We start from the raw sequence: 5,042 nt of genomic DNA, 5'->3' as shown, positions 1-5,042 counted from the left end.
CTGTTATTGGAAGTGTTTGTTCTCAGGGCTCAGTCACTATGGGCCAGAGAGGTATAAATGGCCTGGTAATGATTTGTGTATCCTTTACAAACTTTGTTGTGTCTTTAGGGCTGAGGGGAACTCACTACCCACTATTGTATGCAGGTTACACGTGTTCTGCAAAGGGGACAAGAATATGAAGGTTGTCTTGTTTATTACCTTTTAATAAAAATGCCATTCTCCTGGCTGTCATGTGATCTGAGTGACATCACCACAGGTGAGGTGACACAGACCTAAAGAGTACCTGAAATGCAAGTACAAAAATAGACAGGGCTGGATTTGTAGTCTTTACCGCCCAAGGCCACTGTCAGCAGCCTTCAGTATATGTAGCGAGATGACCCCTCCCCCTTCCCTCCAGTATAGGTAGCGAGATGACCCCTCCCCCTTTCCCTCCTTCAGTATAAGTAGCCAGATAACTACCTTAATCCCTCCCCCCCCCCCTGCCTTTTCAGTATAGGTAGCCAGCTCGCCTTCACACCGCTGCAGCTATCAGTGTCACTCATTTCTCCGCTCCTCTCCAGTGCAGAAGCTTCCTCTTCCTTTCCGTCTCCAATGCTGCCCAAGTCCATAGCCGCCGGCCACAATGCAAACGTGCACAGAGAGCAAGGTGGCTGCAGCACAGGGGGCTGGCAGCAGAGTACCGCAGTCAGGCACTCGCCTGATCTCCCTGCATTGCAGCATTTGCAAGAATGCACCAGTTTAGCCTGCTGCTTTGGTGCCCTTGCTCCTGGGGTGCCCTAGGCCATGGCCTAGGTGACCTTGGCCTAAATCCGGCCCTGAATATAGAAGAGTAAGGGACTACTAGTGCAGCTTTGTTGATTCCCCCTCCTGCATGCCATTTGCTGCTTAAAAGGGGAACTTCAGCCTAAACTAACATACTGTTATTAAAGGACTCAGGGGACGCCATCCGCACCCCCCGTTTCATTCCCCCGTGCCTTTATTGTAACTCCCAGGCTCGGGGGAGAGGGGGGGTTGGGGGTCCCAACCTGATCCCTCGGGTACTCCTCAGCTTCCCCAATTAAGATGACCGCCAGGTCCGGCCGCGGCTGCGCAGTTCTCATAGCCACCAGTGCGGCTGCGCAGCACTGAGTCCTCCTCCAGCTCTGAGCTCGTTCCTAGCGGTCTTGCGCGCTTTACGTACACGAGACTGCCGGGAGCCCATTTTTAAACAGGCTGAGGTCACCTAGTGTTTTAATAAAGCAATGATTTCCTTTTATCAGCAATGTGCGGTGAGTTTCTGCAAAGATAGGATTAGACATGTTTATTATCCAGAGGTAAAATGTCTGTGCGCAGGCGGCATTGTCACTAATACTTACCCCGGCAACGTAGCATGCTGTGCGCAAATAGCGCGACTTGTGTTGTCCCGGACTCGGTAACACCTGCATTGCTAATGTGACAAGTGAAACACTATTTGCCAAGCACACATCACACTAAACAGAAATCAAGAAGATCACAGCGCTTGGATTTAGACAAATAAATGATGGGCTGCAGAGAGAAAGTGGGCTGGCATTCCTAGGCCCACCAAAAATAAAAACACAGTAGTAAAGAAGAACTCTTGCGCCTCATCTGTTAAAAAGCTAGAAACAATTTATTAAACGAGCACTGTATAGCAGAAAATTGATCTCTAAATCCAAATCCAGCAAATCCACATGGCACATATACAGCATGCGACCAATCCCACGGTCACTGGTTCAAATTGGCCCGTTTCAATGGAATAGAAAACGGCCGTACCCCAGTGTCCTGGTTGGTAACCAGGCTGCACAGTGCAAGTGGAATCTTGCAATGATCAGTGTCCAATGACAGAATCAACAGTGAATAAATGAATGAATATATATAAAATGCGGCAACAAATCCCCACTAAAAAATGAGAAATCTCTAATAGAGGGCTAATAGGTGGCGTCTCACCAAAAGAGTAAAAAATGTATAAAGTTGGATAAAAATACTGATACAGTATGGCGGAACAGTCAACCATAGACCGTATTTCCACAGATATTGACGTTCAGCGTCCTCATTGGACTAGTCAGTTCCCACAGTGGTAGCTTCTATGTAGATAGCAATAGCGAATACTCACGCTACCATAGCGTGCTTCAGTGAATGGCCGTCACGATAGTGCAAACTGGCCAGGATGGAGGAGATGGAGGGAGAATTGGATCCGGCGGTCTGCTCGATCCAGCCTGGCTGCAGCCGCTTGCTCAGAGCTGGAGAGTCCGATGGAAAGTCAAAGGTGGTTGCGGGAAGGTATCCCGTAAGCCGGAAGTACTGTTGTGTGACGTCACACACGGTCTGAGCCAATCACGCCAACGCGTTTCAAAAGGATACGCCTTTCTTCATCAGGGCTTAGTGATTGGCTTACAGTTCGTGCTTTATCCTCTCTCAACTCCTCCCCTCTCCTCTCCTTTCCGTCACTTGGAGTCATTCATAGAAGGCAAAAAGCTCTATGTCCTGGTTCAATCCCGCTGGAGCCAGTGAATTCAAAGTAAAAATCCAATAGGATTCACGTCTTGACATCATTTTGATGTAATCTCCTCCTCTCCAATCTCGCTCCACACTCTGGATTGCATAGAATTTCAGAAGTCCCAATCTACCTTGCTGGCAGTATTTAAAATGTTTCCCCAAAGGGTACTTTTTGTCTTTTTTTTGTATATATTTAATATGCTCAGATATTCTATCGAGCAATTTCCTTTTCGTTCTGCCCACATATTGCTTCTGGCATCCACATTCAATCACATATATGACCCCCCTGCTGTTACAATTAAGATTTCCTTGTATAGAGAAACTTTCTCCTGTGCTAGTGGACTGAAATGTCTCTCTCATTACTTCTCTCCCAGTGTTTCTGCAGGGGTGACATAGGGTGCATCTCTTAAAGCTGCCACTACTGGAGTGTTCTCCCTTATGCTTGTTCACAGTCGGGGCAATCATATTGTTCAGATTATTGGCCCGTCTATACACTAATTTCGGCCTATCTGGTAAAATCCCATTTAGTGTTCTGTCATTTTGTAAAATGTGCCAGTATTTATCTATAATCTTCTTCACCCTAGGTGCTTGTTGAGTATACTGCATATTGATACATAATGGAAAATCGCTACTTCTTTTCACTTTCTCTTTAATTAACTCATCTCTATCTAGTTGTTTAACTTTTTGTTCTACTTCTAATATATCCCCCAAAGGGTAGTTCCTATCTAAAAAGCGTTGTTGGATTAACCCCGCTTGCACCTCATAGTCGGCAACGCTGGAGCAGTTCTTTCGCAGGCGCAGGTATTGACTCTTCGGGACATTACTTAGCCATTTCAAAAGATGACAGCTATCCAAAAAGATATAGCTGTTCATATCAACTGCCTTAAAAAAGGTTTTGGTCTTTAGCTGGTCATTGTCTACAAAAATCGTTAGGTCCAAAAAATTGATTTGTGACCCACTGGTCTCGCATGTAAATTTTAAATTAAAATCATTAATGTTGAGCCAAGATAGGAACTGTTCCAGCCCCACCTGATCCCCTCCCCAGATAAAAACCACGTCGTCTATATAACGTTTCCAGAGCACTAGCTCCGCACCGGGACCCCCCCCCCCCCCCGGCCCCGCAGGACTGTCTCTTCCCAATGGGCCATAAATAAATTAGCGAACCCAGGTGCGAAGCGCGTGCCCATCGCAGTACCGACCAGCTGTAGATAAAAATTACCATTAAACTCAAAATAATTATGTGACAAAATAAATCCAATGGCTTTTGTAATGAAGTCTATTTGACTCTGTGGTATATTGGTATATTCTGCCAAGAAAAATTCAACCGCATCGATGCCCTTCTGGTGGTCGATTATTGTGTAGAGAGAACTGACGTCCGTCACACATAGGGTATAATGACTCTTCCACTCCACATCCCCCAAGATACGCAAAATATGGCCAGTGTCTTTAAGATATGCTGGGGTTTGAATAACAGCTTGCTGTAAAAAGTGATCAATGATAAGTTGGCAGTCAGAGACCCTATGCCGGAGATAATTGGCCTCCCCGGTGGGTCAATCACGCTTTTGTGTATCTTGGGGAGGTGGTAGTAGACCGGCAGTCTAGGGTGGAGTTGCAAAATATAACCAGCTTCCTGAGATGTCAAAATTCCCTCCGTTATTCCCTCAATGATCAGAAGCTTCAAATCACTCTGGAAGCCTATAACAGGGTTCCCTTTGAGTGGTTTGTATGTCATAGAGTCATTAAGCTGTCGATTAGCTTCCCTCATGTATTTGTCACGGTCCATGATAACCACTCCCCCCCTTTATCAGCTGGACGTATTATAATTTTTGAGTCTTCTTTTAGTGCCTTAATGGCTGTCTTTTCTCCTTTAGTTAGATTGGAAAATTTAGTATTATTGATTTTCTTAATGTCATTGAGTACCATGGTTTCAAAAGTCGACATCGAGTCGCTCACTTCAGCCTTAGGAAAAAATTTGGACTTACTTTTCAGAGCAGAGTGCAGATATAAGTCGTCCTTTATTGGATCCCTAAGTGGTCTTTTGCTGAAATATTTTTTCAATGCTAATTGCCTCGTGAATTTCTTAATACCCACAAACGTATCGAACTTATTCAATTTAGCTGTTGGTGCATATTTTAGGCCTTTGGATAATAGGGAAACTTCAGCACCAGTCAATGTCCTGGAGCTCAAGTTGAAGATCCCTTCCCCAGAACCGCCAGATGGCAGTTCATGGTTCAGGATCTCCTTTTATTTGGATTGCCCTTTGCCTCTACTGCCCCTGTGCCTTGACCTGACCTTTTGTCCCTGGGAAAAAAATGATTTGTTATTTTGGGTTCCCGTGTTAACATGGGATTAGTTCCAATCCCACCTCTTTTCTCCCTCATTTGTGACGTTTGGGATCTGGTTCTCCTCCCCGTGTCGAACCCCTTATCTCCCCCCCTATCTAGCCTCTGTCCCACCTCCAGAGCTGTTCTATAATCTAAATACTTCAGAGGTTTCTTAACCAATGAAGTTCTATTTGATACACTAGCAAGGGGGCCGAATCTATTTGA

The sequence above is a fragment of the Hyperolius riggenbachi genome, chromosome 5 (assembly GCF_040937935.1).
Source record: "Hyperolius riggenbachi isolate aHypRig1 chromosome 5, aHypRig1.pri, whole genome shotgun sequence".
Classification (NCBI taxonomy): domain Eukaryota; kingdom Metazoa; phylum Chordata; class Amphibia; order Anura; family Hyperoliidae; genus Hyperolius; species Hyperolius riggenbachi.
This window is presented reverse-complemented; position numbering follows the sequence as displayed.